General features: G+C 39.2%; 1 long non-coding RNA gene across 2 annotated transcripts in view; it reads left to right on the top strand.

Annotated features, from left to right (window-relative positions):
* Positions 1–16,957, top strand: part of LOC140709920 (uncharacterized) — a 269,429-nt gene that overhangs the window by 12,533 nt on the left and 239,939 nt on the right. For both annotated transcript variants that reach the window (XR_012090701.1, XR_012090700.1), the window contains exon 2: positions 13,909–14,004. This is a non-coding gene — a long non-coding RNA (uncharacterized lncRNA). The remainder of the gene's footprint in view (positions 1–13,908; positions 14,005–16,957) is intronic.

Below are 16,957 nucleotides of genomic sequence, written 5' to 3' on the forward strand. Positions count from 1 at the left end.
TAGAGAATGGCTGTGGTTGGGGAGAGAGACTCTCAAGTTCAGTAGCCAATGGAAAAATCTTGCCTAGGGATGGGCTTGCCTGTAGCAAATCAGTGGAAGAGTCTTTGAAGATGTAAGAGATAGCTCTTCAATTGAAACTGCAGACAAGGGTCTGCAGGAGGCCAAAGCAACAGCTCTGAGGGCAAGGGGCCAGATGGCTCAGTTAACACCATAGTGAGAAATTCCACAGGATCCTTAATAACTCAGCTAGTGAGGGATTGAATTTGATGCCCTATCACCCAGAACACAGGTTTAGCAAATGCTTTAGCCCCAGAAGTCAGCAGCAGGGTAGGCAGTGCTCCTGAGGGCCACTACCAGGCTAAAGGCAAAGGCAGAGAAAAATTTAAAGGCACAGAAAGACAGGGAGGAAGCAAAGGAAGGAAAGAGCATATAAGAGCATCAAAAAGGAAAAAGTGAAAACAAAGGAGGGGGGAAAAGCCAAAGGAGCCATATAGGGTGGGAGAAGATGGATTGCATAAACACTTGATATATTCCCTAAAGATCATTTTCCTCCTCTGCCAGTAAGCATTCTGGGGAGGTGCAATCAAACCAGAAAATTCTACTATTAAGTATATTTTGCTTTTCTGCTGCCTTTATTTGAATGATTGCCTGTCTTGCTATTATATAGTTGAAATATATGTACAGAATTTTGCTATATTGTAAAAAATCAACATTCAACTTATATTTACCACATAAGTTGAAGCTACCCTTAGATCCTGCAGTCAGTCCTTGAAGACTTTCCTAACCATTGAATGCTCAAGTCTGGTTGAACCTACATGAGCAGTTTTAAATAAGACTATGAGGTGTGTCTCATAATCTGGACCAACAGGAGACTACTTTGAAGGCTGGAGTTGTCCAGCTTTCCATCGCTAATAGTATTTAAGATAGTGTCTGGCAAATAGTAGCTGTTCAATAAATGCTAATAAAGTAGGTGTCATCTATTTGTTGCAGCTTAAGGCACAATAGTAACTGAGGGAGAAAAAAGTTGTAGTTAGACTAACCTGGGTTTGAATCATAGCTCCATTAATGAATACTCTGTGATCTTGGGAGAGTCACTCTACTTCTATCAGCCTTGTTTCTTCATCTGCAGCACGGTGATAGTAGTAACACTGACTCTCCAGGATCCTACTGAAGATTAACCAAGTTGATGTGTAGTATGTGGTATGAAGTAAGTGCTCAATAAATGTTAGCTAAAAACAAAACCAAACCCTCCTTTCCAGTGTAGTTCCTTAAACTATTGTCAACCACAGTTTTAAAAATTCACAAAGTTTACAAATGTATGCTGTGTTGTGAAATTTGGAGAAAAATATCATCTCAAGCCTTATCATTTCCGTATCATTCTGCCCAGTTTCAGTATGAAACATGGCCTTCCGTACTTAAACAGCAGTTGGCCCTTGCTAGCTCTCTGATCCTAAACAAACTCCTTATTTAAATTCATCATAGATAGATTCAGGCTGTCTGGGATATCATTACATTTTTAATGTCTAGAACAGTGTGGTATATAGCAAGCATAAATTTTCAATATATCTGTACAATGGGATAAACTGAGATGATAGTGTTTTTTGAATACTCACTATGCACCACACTATTCTGAGTGCTTTCCATTTGCTAATTCATGGAATTCTCACAATAATTTTGTGAGGTAGATAAAGTTATCTTCTTCAGTTCATGTATGGACAAATCTGGGCAAAGACAGATGAAAGAAATTGGGCAAAATCACATAACTAGAAGTGAACAGAACCAAGATTCCTCCTTGATAGCCTAGCTCCAGAACCGAAGCTCTTAACCACAATGGTGTACTGACCCTCAGTGTGGATATTGTAATTGCCTGCTTAACCTCACGTTTTCATTCAGCTATTTAAATCTGCCCCCATGGGAAGCTCATGCACTTTGGAAAAAGCAAAGTAGGTCAAAGCTTAAACTGATGAACATGAGCTCATTTGCCAAACATGACCCAATTTAGGCCAATGAGATTTAAGACATTTTCTAGGAGTTTCCGGGAAAAGGTTTCCCAACTTTCTCATTTTTCCCAGAAAGCTTCTAGAAGCAATTCCCCCAACCCTTCCCTTCCCCAGCCCTCCCCTTCCCCAACCCTCCCCAGCCCTCCCCTTCCCCAACCCTCCCCAGCCTCCTCTCCCTTCTCTTTGTTGGCAGCCATTTTATGACTATGACGGAGAGCCAGCCTTAGGTGGGGAGGTGGGGGGGTGGGGGTGGGGGAGGGTGGGAAAGTCTTTTCCTGGAAACCCCTAGAAGCTGACATACAGGAAGGCAGAGTGATCGAGAGGGACTGGATCTCTATTGACACCATTGAGCCACCAAATCAAACCCTAACTTTTGATTTTGGCGAATTCAGTACAAAGAACTTTTTATTTTTCAACCAATTTAAGTTGTCAATGTGATGCTCCATCATTCCCTAATACTTTAGAATTTATGTCCTATAAACAAGGATATTCTCCCAAATAACCAAAATAGACCTATCAAAATCAGCATATTAACATTAATTCATTACTTTCATCTGATTCTCAAATCACATTCAAGTTTTGTCAATTGTCCCAATGATGACTTTTAGAACAAAATCATCCAGTCCAGAATTACGCATTGCATCTAGTTTTCATGTTTCTCTGCCCCCCTTTTTTTTTTTGAAACAGAGTCTCACATTGTTGCCCAGACTGGAGTACAGTGGCGCAATCTCAGCTCACTACAAGCTCCACCTCCTGGGTTCACACCATTCTCCTGCCTCAGCCTCCCAAGTAGCTGGGACTACAGGTGCCTGCCACCACGCCCAACTAACTTTTTCTATTTTTAGTAGAGATGGGGTTTCACCATGTTAGCCAGGATGGTCTTGATCTCCTGACCTCGTGATCCACCTGCCTCAGCCTCCCAAAGTGCTGGGATTACAGGCATGAGCCAACGCACCTGGCCTCTGCCACTTTTAATCTAGAACAGTCCCTTGGTCATTTACTTCTACGCTCTTGATATTTTTGAAGATTATGTGTTAGTTATTTTGTAGAATATCCCTCAATCTGAGTTTGTCTGGTATTTACTCATGATTAGATTTCATTTATATGTGTTTGGCAGGAATATTACAGAAGTGGTGCTGTATTCTTATCATTGCATCCCCTTGGTGGTGTGTGCGTCTGCATGGATGCCTTCCTCCCAGGTTCTACACCCCACTCCCGGTCATTCCACCACCTCTCCTGATGCTTAGGCTTCAGCTCTCTACTCTTGGCATCCACAGCTCCCCTCCCTGCACAAAGGCCTACTTTGCCTAGACTCCACCCACTGGCTTTTGAACTGAATTGTTGAGAGTTGGAAAAGAAAAGAAAAGAATGGAAAAAAGATGATAAGAAATAATAATAAGAAGACAAAGAGTAAATCTCCAATGTTTAAGCCCACCACATCTCTTGATTTTTAATTATAATAGCCAGTTGTCATCTTTGTAGCTTAAGGCAGTGTGAAGTATTTTATTTGTTTCTGCAAACCAAAACTTATTAACCAATATATAAAGTTCATGATAAATAGTAGGCAAACAAGAAGTGGAAGCTATTTTTGTGATACTGGTACAGTTGCCAAAAGGCATTAAGCTTGGAGTCATAAGATCTGAGCTTAATCTAGGAAATAACTGTGTCACATTGGACAAGACACTTACATTATTCAAGCCCCTGGTTCCTTATGTAGAGAGCAGGGACAATAATTCTTACTCTCTGAATTGCTATGAAGGCACTGTTATGGATCGAATTGAGTCCCCCAAAAAGGATCTGCTGAAGTCCTAGCTCCCAGCACTCAGAATGTGACCTCATTTGGAAATAGGATTATTGTGAATATAATTAGCTAAGTTAAAATGAGGCCATACCAGAGTAGAGTGGCCCTAATCCTTGCCCCACTGGTATTTTTCTAAGGAAATGGCCATGAGAATGTGCGGAGATGCGGGGGAGTGCATGTGAAGATAGTAACAGAGATTGGATTGAGGGCATCCACAAGCCACAGAATAGAAACGATTGTCAGTCATCACTGGAAGATAGGAGAGAGGCATGAAACAGATTCTCCCTCAAAGCCCTCGGAAGAAACCAACACCACGGACAGCTTGCTTTTGGACTTCTGGCATCCAGCACTGTGAAAGACAAAATTTCTGTTAAGACACCCAGTTTGTGATACTGTGTTATGGCACCTTTTGGAAACTAGTACACATGCTTTATAAAATTTAACGGTATAGAAACATAAGCAATTATTATCATAGCTTTCTAACTCTGCCATTGAGCATGAGATAAGTCACTTGAACATTTCAGTCCTTTCAAAATCTTTTTTGTATTGTACTTATATAAATGCTGGTAAAAACACAGAAGATTGTGGACAGTCAAGAAGATGATCCCCTTCTTGTTTATATCCTGTGACACAAAATCATCACCCCTTGACCTTATCAGAAAAAAAAAAACAAAAAACAAACAAAAAAAACCCTGATTCATCTTTAGGATGTCCCCTGAAGTTTAGGCCTCAGGTAATATTATCCAGACAAGATTGAACTTAGTCCTAAGGAATCTATAATACGTTTTTTCGGAGTCATGATGGTGTCTTTTTTGCTTCCTGAAGTAATACTAACAGTACAATTTTATTGAATAGTTACTTTGTGTCATATCACTTCAAGCACTTTGTGTTATCTTGTTTAATCTCCCCAACAATATTTTGTGGTAGATACTATTATTCTTCTTATTTTCTGCTTCAGGAAATGGAAGCATGAGAAATGTAGTAACATGCCTTGAATGATTCTGCTGGTAGGCAGTGGAGCTGAGTTTCCATCCAGGACTGTGGCTCGGCAACATGATCTCTAAACCACCACTATATACAGCCACTTAAAAGCACTTCTAAAAATCAATTCTACACTAAAATGTGGTTGTGGACTAAATCATAATATATCAATTTAAGTTAAATAGCAATTTGGAGAAGGAAACATAATAAAATAAATGGCAAATTTTACATGTATTTATATATGTTATACATTAGCAAGTAGAGACATATGGATATTTTGCATTGGTCAATAAGATATATACATCCATAACAATAGGAAATTCCTGGTTTATGTAAGTTCATCAAATATGTGCTTGAAATAGTACATCCTTTCTAGTTATTTCTTTGTAAAATTAATGTGCATTCACATAACTACCAAGTATAGTGTCATGAAAGAGAAGGCAAGCAATTTTTCTTTTTCTTTTTTTTTTTTTGAGATGGAGTTTTGCTCTCGTTGCTTAGGCTGGAGTGCAATGGTGCAAACTCAGCTCACTGTAACCTCTGCCTCCTGGGTTCAAGCGATTCTCTGTCTCAGCCTCCCAAGTAGCTGGGATTGGCACCATGGTGTTCACAAGGATGCACCACCATGCCCAGCTAATTTTTTGTATTTTTAGTAGAAATGGGGTTTCTCCATGTTGATTAGGCTGCTCTTGAACTTCCAACCTCAGGTGATCTGCCCGCCTTGGCCTGCCAAAGTGCTGGGATTACAGGTGTGAGCCACTGTGCCTGGCCCACAAGCACTTTTGATAAGGGAGGAAGAATGTATTTCCTTCACCCATTCTAGGTGTAGAGCAGATACTCCTATAACAAAGAACAGATTAACAAGAGAAAGGCATACAAATTGATTTAATATGTGTTTTGTATGACACAAGAGCCTTCATAAGAAAAGGAAGACCCAAAGAAATAGTTAAACTTGTTTATTTTTGTGCTTAGGTTTGAGAAAGAGTAGAAAGTCATGGAGAAATATGATTGGATAAAGGGGATATGATCTAATGGTAATAAACTATAGAAAACTCAGCAAGGCTTGTTGGTTCAGATTCTCCTCTGTGACCCTTTGTCTTCAGAGGTAACAACATTCTTTCCATTGGGGTATAAGGAGGGTACATTTCAGCTGAGGGTCTTACATTGTGCTTCAGGGTGAGGTCAGAAAATCCTCCCTAGATTTTAGGACCTGCTTCAGGGTACGAGGGATGAGGGGAAGGTGAGAATGACCTTTCTGCTTCTGCTATTTTTCTCAAATGCCGAAGTGCCATATTTGAGGATGGCATGTTCTAAACCCCATCAATAAGAAGTGTGATAAGATGAATTGTCACCAAGGAATGCTGCAGGAAGAGGAGCCCAAAATTATGATTCTTTCAGGAGAGTGTGGATGTGTCTATGAGGAGGCAGGTGGGCCCAAGGAGGTGTCAGATGTGGAATGAATCAAAGTGTGTGTAGCTTGTCAACTTTGGCCTTGGTGTCATGTCAGCATACTTCAGTAACAATAGGAGGCAGCCGCTAACCCCCACCAGGGATTGTACATCTCAGTTAAAACCAGTGAGGACAGTGACCAATGACCAGGAAAGTTATGTGTTTTCTGATGAGCTTCTCTTGGAAACTCTTCCTATAAACTCCTCTTGGATAGGAAAGAAAAAGAAGGAGAGAAAGTGCTAAATTTGTCAGTATGCCTGAAAAAGAAAATATCTGGAAGGACTAAAACTATGCCTTGAATTGGCACCATGATGTTTTCTGTCATTTAGCAAGGTGGTAGATAAAGAGCAAAGAGAAGTTGAGTTATAGACCATGAAATTAACACTAGTTAACACTTTTGCCTGCCTGAGTTTATGGTGATGAAGTTTGATCCTGCTACATTAATAATGAGGTGAATGTTCTTCAGCTACCTCATTTGTCTTGAGCATCGCGTTTGTGCCTGGCTTATGTTCGCTGAACTGCAGAATTTACTTATTTTATATTATCTCCCTGATCCTAGCTGAGAGTTACCACCAGAAGACCGCTCCCTGAAGGAGTAGACACATTCTGTTTCTCTACCAAGAAAGGAAAGGGCTAAGAAAGCTCCATTGAGCTACAGAGTTGCTGAGGAGGTGGATCTCTGTTTTTATCACAGTCATCATGTAACTCTCCAGTTCTGTTGTCTTTGATCATTTTACCTTGCAGTAATCCCTTCACTCATGCTATGTATTCAAATGTACACAGTATTTTAATGAATATAGGCTGTAATCTCTTGTCATGCCTCCTGGGTTAGGTAAAACTTCAATGGCACTGCTCCTTCATCATAATTTCTTGTGGGAAATTTGTTTTAAAGTACATATTCTTGGTTACACAATTTTAAAGGAACATTTCTTTCTCACAGGTCAAGGTCAAAGAGCACATGTGACCTGTGAAGAGCCTGAACAGAGCTCTAAAATTTATCTTGAATTTTTGCTAGAGGCATATTACACTCTGAGCACTTTTTCCTCAACTTCCTCCTTATTACCTTCTTGGTAAAAGTCCTCTCTATTATTGCATGAATTTGTTCACAATAATTATGTTTCTTTGATTCCAGTCAGTACTACTCTGGATATCCAATTTAGCTTTCTAAATTGCTTCTGGCAATTTCCTTGGTCATTCTCTTACTCTGCTGCCCCACAGAATATTTCCTTTTGGGATGCACTAAGCTTAGTCTTAGTCTATCAGCTAATTCTGGGAGCCAAAAGTAAAAGCCTGTTTTTACTATCTGCCAAATGGAGGTAGGTATTTGTCCACTAAGGAGAATTTGCAAAGTTCCTTTCCTGGATAGTACCATTGATTTAATCTGCACAAAATGTTTTAAGTTGTAGACTTAGTATCACTTCTACGTTTGGCTTCTCATGTTAGTAGTTTATAACTTGTTTTGGGAAAGGCTTTAAATATAGAAGTCAAAATGGCTATGCCTCCTACAACAGAAAATACATCTAATAAATATCAACTGGCTTTGCCACTTGGTCACACACAGAACATTTGTTATAAATCAAAATAATCATATAATTGATTTTCCCACTAACACTAAAACCAAGCATGTGTGTTAATCATGGAATTTTATTTAATCTAAAATAGTCAATAGCATTTATTAGACACTATCTTGTATTAGGTATTTGTCTAGTGCTTTACCTGTATTAATTTAATCTGTACATCTCTAAGAGGTAAGAGAGATCATTAGCCCTATTATGTCAATGGTGATGCTGAGGCTAAGAGAAGTTATTCGAGTCAGTTATTCAAGTTCTTGGAAAAAGTGACAGAGGCAGGATTTGAACCTGGACTGTCTGGCTCCAGACACTGCTTTAAACTCTGCTGTAAACCCTGTAAATTGTGCTGACAGCTTCTCAAGAGCTACAGATCAGTTCTCAGGAATAGCATCAGATTTTCCCCTTTTCCAAGCTTAGTTACTTTCTTGTAAAGTACATTTGCTTGTTATTGATTTCTAATGCATTATATTTAGTTCCATGAAAAGTTTCAATTGAGTTGATATAAAATTAAGTAGTGTATTTTTCAGAGACATTAGACAACAGTGAACTTTGTTTGGACATTGTATTAGTCTGTTCTCATGCTGCCATAAGGACATACCTGAGACTGGTTACTTTATAAAGAAAAGAGGTTTAATTGACTCACAGTTCTACATGGCTAGGAAGGCCTCAAGAAAGTTACAATCATGGCGAAGGTGAAGGGGAAGAAAGTCACCTTCTTCACAAGACAGCAGGAAGGAGAAGTGCTGAGTAGAGGGAAAAGCCCTTTATAAAACCATCAGATCTCCTGAGAACTTACTATCGTAAGAACAGCATGAGGGTAACTGCCCCCATGACTCAATTACTTCCCATTGGTTTCCTCCCATGACATGTGGGGATTATGGGAACTACAACTCAAGATGAGATTTGGGCGGGGACACAACCAAACAATATCAGGAATGTCTTTCAGCATTTGGTTTATGTTTTAGTAAAAAGGTTGCATCTCAACTCCACCCAATATAAATTCTTTTTTTGACCCCCAAACCTGGACAGATTATGGATGGGCTGGTCCACACATTTTATGCATCTTCATTCTCACCATTAAGTCCGGTAGCTAAACAAAAGGACATCAAGTTTCCTGATGAATAAAAGATGTGGAACTGGCCACAAGAAGCCTACCAATGACCAAAAACAAATTCTATGTTAGGAAGATATTAAATTTCAAAAAGGATATGATATTTAATGAGTCTACATATAATTTTATTGACTAAAACTGTGGCTTGTTTTTCAGCATTTTTTAAATGCTAGAAATAGTATGTTACCAATGCAAAAAGGACTGAGGTATGCTTTTTTGTTTGTTTGTTTTTTTCCCCAGTGATTCAAATTTAAAGAGGAATCAGAATTAAGTTATAAGATTAAGATGAGAAATAACAAATGACAACAAAAAGAAGAGTAATAATAAATCTATAGAATCTTAGGGCTGTGTTTGAACCATGAGCTCTTATGAAAAATATGCAATTAAGATAAGAAAGCAACTGAGAAAAACTTCCTGGATTTAAAGTGGTAGTACAGGAAAAAGGTAGTTAACTAAAGAAGAGTGATCTGATGTCCTGCAAAACTACCACTCAACATCGGTCCTTCCCAGCATCCTGTCTGGAGCTGGGTGTCTGGACAGGATGTTGAGTGGTGTCCAGTGAGCTCAATGCCATCTGTGATAGTTAATTTTATGTATCAACTTGACTGGGCCAGGAGGCCCAGATATCTGGTTAATCTTTATTCCTGAATGTGTCTGTGAGGGTGTTTCTAGAAGAGATTAGCATTTAGATCAATGGACTGAATAAAATGAATGGCCCTTTCCAATGTGGGTGGGCCTCATCCAAGCAGTTGAGGGCCTGAATAGAACAATAAGGCAAAGGAAGGTTACATTCTTTGCCTGACTGCTTGAGTTGAGACACCAGCCTTCTGTCCTTGGACTGGGACTCACACCATTGGCAATCCTGGTTCTCAGGCCTTTGGACTTGGACTAGAATTTGTACCACTGGCTTTCCTGTTTCTCCAGCTTGCAGATGGCAGATCATGGGACTTCTCAGCCTCCATAATCATATAAGCCAATTTCTTGTAACAAATCTCATTTTTTATGTGTGTGTGTGTGTGTGTGTGTATATATATATATAGAGAGAGACGTATATCTTCTATTGGTTTTATTTCTCTGAAGAACCCTGACTAAAATGCTATCAAATCGAATCAAAAGAAAATTATATAAATTATGGCATACCCTTGGAGACCAAGTTAGCCCTCACCCTTCCAAGATCTGAATAGAGGTCATGACTGGATGGATATCAGATGTCAAGGTGAATGGGCCAAAAGCATAGTCAGCTTTCATCTTCTGTATCTAACCAAAAGAAACAAACACTGTAGGGTCAAATTCTGTGGTTTTAACCTGAAATGTTGAAGGCATCTAACTCCTGAAGAGAAATTCATAGTGTCAGATAGCCACATGTGTATAAACATAAACAGAAAGCAATAAATACAGTTACATTTGTTTCAGCGATATCTTACAGAACACATTTTCCATCCGCCCTCCTTCATCTTTCCCACACACAGGCTCACACATGCATACTTTTGAGTCAAACAAAAGTAGAACCAAAAATGTATTCAGCAATTCCTACAAAATAAGAGAATAATTAAGATGTTCAATTTAGACCAGCAGGCCTATTTGTATGTACACATACACATGTGTGCCTATTGGTGGAGACAGTCACATGTAAACTAATTTTCTACAAAATCAGTGGGAAATCTGGTGTTTTAGAAAGTGTGATATCAACAAGAATGGGGCCTCTCAAAAATTCTTGCTGCCTTGCTGAACCACAGCAGCAAGTCACTTCAGAGTGCACTGGGGCAAATCACATCATGTCATTATGTCATGGATCATAATGAAGCACAGAGGCTGATTGAACCAACAGGCCTCAACGCTAATCTCCATGCCAGACTGGAGGCTTGAGAAGTTTTCTGATGGGGATAAAGGAGAGGAGATTGAAAGCTGAAGTTAATGATTAAAGCCAAATGAACCCCATAGGTAAAATTATTTCAATAGCAACATGTCTCATAGCCAAAGTTTTGATGATTAATAAAAGGAATAGAGCAGGTCAGAAATTCCCAGGCTGCCTCAGGTCACTGAGTAGAGGAGTCATTCAATGCACAGCACAATTGCCTGCTGCCTGGGGATCTAGCCAGAGATGCATGGGGAAAGTGGCAGGGAATCTGGGTCATTACAAAGGGAATGGTTCTTCTTCACTTCTTACAGTTGGAAAAAGTTGAAATGTAGGCATCTTTTGCTTATGTCCTATTCATTAATTAAATTCAAGGAGTATCTCAAAGAGCATCTTTTCTTTTAAAAATTTCTGGAAGAATGTTTTTTACAAAGAAGAATAAATAGCAACCTGCAAGTCCATATACAAAAAGTCCCATCGGCCAATAACTATATTAGGTCAGCTTAAAAGACTTTATTTTAGTACTATTCACTTTTTCCTGAATATAAAAGTGATACATACCTATTGTAGAAAAAAATTGGCAAATGTAGAAAAACATATGAAGGAAAAGAAATAACCACTGATACATCTGCATTCAACAATAATAATTGCTTGTATTTAGGTATATTTTCTTTCCATTGTTTTTCCATACACACAGATTTTTCTGCTATTAAAATGATAATTTAGATACAGTATGATACCCTGACTTGTTGAACTTAATGAGATGCATTTTTGTCATTAAAGTTAATTATAAGCATTTTTAATTGTACCATTATATTTCACCATGTTTATTGACCATGATGCATTTATTCATTTCCATGTTGTCAGACACTTACATTTTCTTTTTTTGTTATTATTATTTAACTTTGTGATGGAGGTCTTAGAATTAGGATCGTTGTTCATATTTCTGACTTCTATTTTTTTTTTTTTTTTTGAGACAGAGTCCTCTCTCTGTCACCCAGACTGGAATGCAGTGGTGGGATCTTGGCTCGTGGCAGCCTCGACCTCCCAGGCTTCAACAAACCTCCCACCTCAGCCTCTCGAATAGCTGGGACTATAGACAGGCACGTACCACCAAGCCAGGGTCTGCTAATTTTTGTATTTTTTTTAGTAGAGGCAGGATTTCACCATGTTGCCTAGGCTGGTCTCGAACTTCTGGGCTCAAGTGATCCACCCACCTCGGCCTCCCAAAATGCTGGGATTATAGGCATGGGTCACTGTGCCTGGCCCATTTTTAACTATTTTCAAATGATTTATCCTAAGTAGTTTTTTTTTTTTTTTTTTTTTTTTTTTTTTTTTTTTAAACTTATGCTTCTGTTTGGGCAAAAGAGAAAGGGCCCTTAAATGAGTACATGTGATATGGCCCTAAGGTGAAGCCCTTCATGGGAAATTCTTGACTTTCATTTCTGAGTTTAACAGTATGATTCACCAGTGCATCTATCAAATTCATATTGCAGAGTTCACAGAAATCATTCTTGCTCCAACTTTGTCCGCCACACATATGAGATGACAAGCAGGTCTGATGGTCTGTGTGAAGCTTTGTGGAGCTGTGGATAGTATGGGAGATTCATTGCTTTAGGCGTTGTAGACATGCAATGCTTTAAGGCTGAGTAACTCATTCTATAGACTCTACCACAGCTAAATGATACCTCTGGAAAGTTATAAATTGCTATCACTTGATTTTAACTGGAGAATGTAATACCACAATGCTGACTCTCCCATCCTCATCAGATCACAAACAATGATAGACTTTCCATCTGATTTGACATGGCAGCTGAATCTACTGTATCCATTTCTGACTCCACAAGACTGTCAATCTCACCACTGAATAATATAAGACCTGAGTTTGCCAAGTCTCTTGCTAACATTCCAGATGGAGGAAAACTGCCACCATATCTAATTTGTGAGCATGAGTCTCCAATCAGAGAAAAAAAGTCATTATTCTTGTGGCCGAGAATGGAAAGAACCATGTGATGATCCACAAAGGATGAATTTATGAAGGAAGAAAAAGAAGGGATGTATAGGTTGACAATACAATCCACCTATTTAGATAAGGTTAAGGTGGATTTATATAAACATATGAAAGCTTCATTTTATAAAAATTGGATATGCTCTAGAAAGTACTTTCCCAAATTTGCGAAGATGCTATAGTCCTAAAACCCTTTGATAAATGAACTTTCCAAGAATATGCTTAAATAGTGGGACAGGGAAATGGAAAATACACTATACATAAAAGAATTAACCTGATCAGAATATAAATATTTTTGAATGTAAATTTGTATGGATAAGACTATGCTTATTTCTGTCTCTTCTGACATACAGTTATACATATACAGGCACTTTTTTTTTTCTTTTTCTTTTTTTTTCCTACTGTGTGATGATAATGATTGGGATAAGAACAATAATATTTTGATTTTTTTTTTATTTTTATAGACAGAATCTCATTATGTTGCCTGAGCTGGGATACAGTGGCTATTCACAGGCATGATCATAGCTCACTGCAGCCTTAAACTCCTGGCCTCAAGCAATCCCCCCGCCTCAGCCCCCTGAGTAACTAGGACTACATGTGTCCGGCTTTGAGTTTTTATAGTATTGTTATGATTTGGATTTGAACCCCTGCCCCGATCTCATACCAAATTGTAATCCTCAGTGTTGGAAGAATGGCCTGGTGGGAAGTGATTAGATCATGGGGGCAGATTTCCCCCTTGCTGTTTTCGTGATAGTGAGTGAATTCTCATGAGATCTGATTTTTTTTCTGTATTTTTTTGTGATAGAGTCCAGCTCTGTCACCCAGGCTGGAGTGCAGCGGCAGGATCTCTGCTCACTGCAAGCTCCGCCTCCTGAGTTCAAGCAATTCTCCTGCCTCAGCCTCCTGAATAGCTGAGATTACAGGTGAGGACCACCATGCCGGGCTAATTCTTGTATTTTTAGTAGAGATGGGTTTTCGCCATGTTGACCAGGCTGTTCTTGAACTCCTGACCTTAGCCCGCCTTGGCCTCCCAAAGTGCTGGGATCACAGGCGTGAGCCACTGCATCCAGCGAGATCTGATTGTTTAAAAGTGTGCAGCACCTCTCACTTCCCTCTCTTCCTCTTTCCCCAGCCATGTAAGACATGCCTGCTTTCCTTTTGCCTTCCACCATGATTGTAAGTTTCCTGAGGCCTCCCCAGCCACGTTTCCTGTAAAGCCTGCAGAACTGTGAGTCAATTAAATCACTTTTCTTTATAAATTATCCAGTCGCAGGTAGTTCTTTATATCAATACGAGAATGGATTGATGCAAGTACATTACAGGAAACAAAGTACTCGTGTTCATTATTTTATTCTTTTATACAGTTGTCTCCCTTTATTCATGAGGGACATCTTCCCAGGCCCCCAGTGGATGTCTGAAACCACAAGTAGTACCAAATCCTATATGCATTATGTTCTTTCCTATACATACATACCTATGATAATGTTTAATTTATTAATTAGTTACAGTAAGAGATTAACAGCAATAGCTAACAATAAAGTAGAGCAACTATAACAATATGCCATCAGCATTACTCTTGGGGCTATTACTTAGTAAAATAAAGGTTATCTGAACACAAGCACTACAATACTGACACAGTAGATCTGATAACTGAGACAGCTACTAAGTCACCATTGAAGAGCATATACAGCATGGATATGCTGGACAAAGGGATGATAAACATCTGGATGGGATGGCATAAGATTTCATCATGCTACTCAGAATGGCAGGCAATTTAAAACTTAGGAATTATTTATTTCTGGATTTTTTAATTTAAGATCTTTAGACTGTGGTTGACCAGAGGTAGCTGAAACCATGGAATTCAAAACCGTGGATAAGGGGATACTACTGCCCACGCACATTAAAAAACTCAAAGGTGGGTAGACATGATTCTTATGTATAAGGAAACTGAGTAAAACTCAGATACAATTCATATCCAGATTCCACAGCCAGTAAGAGATGGGTCTGGAACTGACACTCATGTTTTCTCATTTCATGTCTTTTTAGCATACTTTTGTCCATAAAGCAAAATCCGAAGGTTAGTGGTGAGAGGCAGGATTTGGAACTCTCAGAACAAAGCCCTTGGGGGTGGAGATTTCTTACCTAGGGCATAAAGAGGTGAGTGGAGAAATGGCTCATTCAACCGTAGATGGTTTAAAATAGCATTTCAATGGTTAATCATCAGCAGAATAGAGAATTCTAGAAACGTTCTAAAGGAAACTTTGTGGATTGGGTTCTTTGACCATTATAGTATTTCCTCTTCTAACATTCCTTTCCCTTTCATCTTTACTTCCCACTTAATTTGCTTTTCAGTTAAAGACAGTCAGTGAAAATGTCACTCAATATCAGAGCAGCATATTGGAGTAGAAAAGCAACATGGGCTTTGAAGATGTAGGCACTGTATTTGAGTTTTCTGTGATCTTGGGTATTTCAGTCAAGAGGGAAGTGGGTAAAGAAAGATTAATGGGCCAGGCGCAGTGGCTCACGCTGGTAATCCTAGCAGTCTGGGAGGCCAAGGCGGGTGGATCACGGGGTCAGCAGATCGAGACCATCCTGGCTAACACAGTGAAACCCCGTCTGTACTAAAAATACAAAAAATTATCCGGGCGTGGTGGCAGGTGCTTGTAGTCCCAGCTACTCGGGAGGCTGAGACAGGAGACTGGTGTTAACCCGGGAGGCGGAGCTTGCAGTGAGCCGAGCCAAGATCGCACCACTGCACTCCAGCCTGGGCAGCAGAGTGAGACTCCGTCTCAAAAAAAAAAAGAAAGGAAAAGAAAGATTAATGATGGATATAAATGAAAACGTATTGAAAATAGAATAGTGAGTGCATAATTTGCTATACTATGACTAGGATGCTATTTTAAATGATATTCTGTCTGTGTGTTTATATGTGTATCTGCATCTGTATGTTTGTGGCTTCATGTGTGTTCCCATGCATGTATGCGTATAATGCCTATATGTATGTGTCTCTGTGTTTGATGTGCACATGTCCGTGTGTGTGGTGCATGTGTGGATATGTGGATATTTTACATTGTAGGATAAAATGCTTGGGCAATGGGTCAGAGCTGTGTACTGATGACCCAAATTGTCCTCAGTACAATATTTTTTATTTTTTCATATAAAATATTTCTATAATATTTGACTCTATGAGTAGAATTAACATTTGCACTTGAAGTAAAAATAATTATTAATCCCTTCCTGAGGCTTTTTGGTGTTCTTTGAAGCCTTTACTAAAAATAAGAGGGAGGATCTTAGGTAACATGTTTACGTTTGAGAACAGTCTCAGTATGACCTCATCACTGATTTGCTCACTGCAGTTCTCCAGAGTTTGTGTCAAGAATGTAGCTCTGTGTCCTCAGTTCTCTGGAGCTGATGCGTGGCCACCCCTCTAATCGGAGTCCCTGTTTTTTGTCTTTCTCACATCTTCACCTCTTTTTAATAGACTAGCGGACAGATAGGAGAGGAAGCTCTAGATTTCCCCACCTTCCTTGATTTTCAAGGCTTGCATAGCGGAAAGATGGCAGACTTCCTTCCTCTAGGGCTTCCTGCATTATGTTCCCCTGGCACTCCCGGAATACCTCTTCTCTATTCTTTGCCTCAGAAGCTGTCACTCTTTGTTGTCTACTAGATTCTGTGTACCATGAGGGCAGCAGCTGTCACATTTGTGCCTGGTACAAAGTAGAGGGCCGCTGACTGAATACTGTCCTGAAGGCATAGATGAATCAATAGCAGGTAACTGGGGAAAGCTCTCAAGATTGAATGCAAATGCTGATTATGAAGAATTAGTCCTGAAGGTGGAATCCTTCTCCTCTGCTGGCAAGGCAAACAAAGCCAGTTTTTGGAACAAGTACATTATAAATAACATTAGTAGTAGAATTTAGTGGACAAATGAGACAGCCTGTGTAAAAAGACAAAAAACCTCTTTTCTCTATGTGAAGTTTCAGATCATTTTGCTTAATGTAAAATTCTTTTATATATCTTTATACAAAGGAATATTTTATTATATAGACAGAAATGCAGGATAGGGAACTTTGAAAAAGAAAAGCAATTGAAATTCTGTACAGAAAATGCTTTAAAAGGCTAATGAATGTACACTGTTGTATACTTGGAAGTAAAGTGACCATGAAAAAGAAAGAAAAGAA

This window comes from Chlorocebus sabaeus, chromosome 23, assembly GCF_047675955.1.
Source record: "Chlorocebus sabaeus isolate Y175 chromosome 23, mChlSab1.0.hap1, whole genome shotgun sequence".
In the NCBI taxonomy this organism is placed as follows: Eukaryota; Metazoa; Chordata; class Mammalia; order Primates; family Cercopithecidae; genus Chlorocebus; species Chlorocebus sabaeus.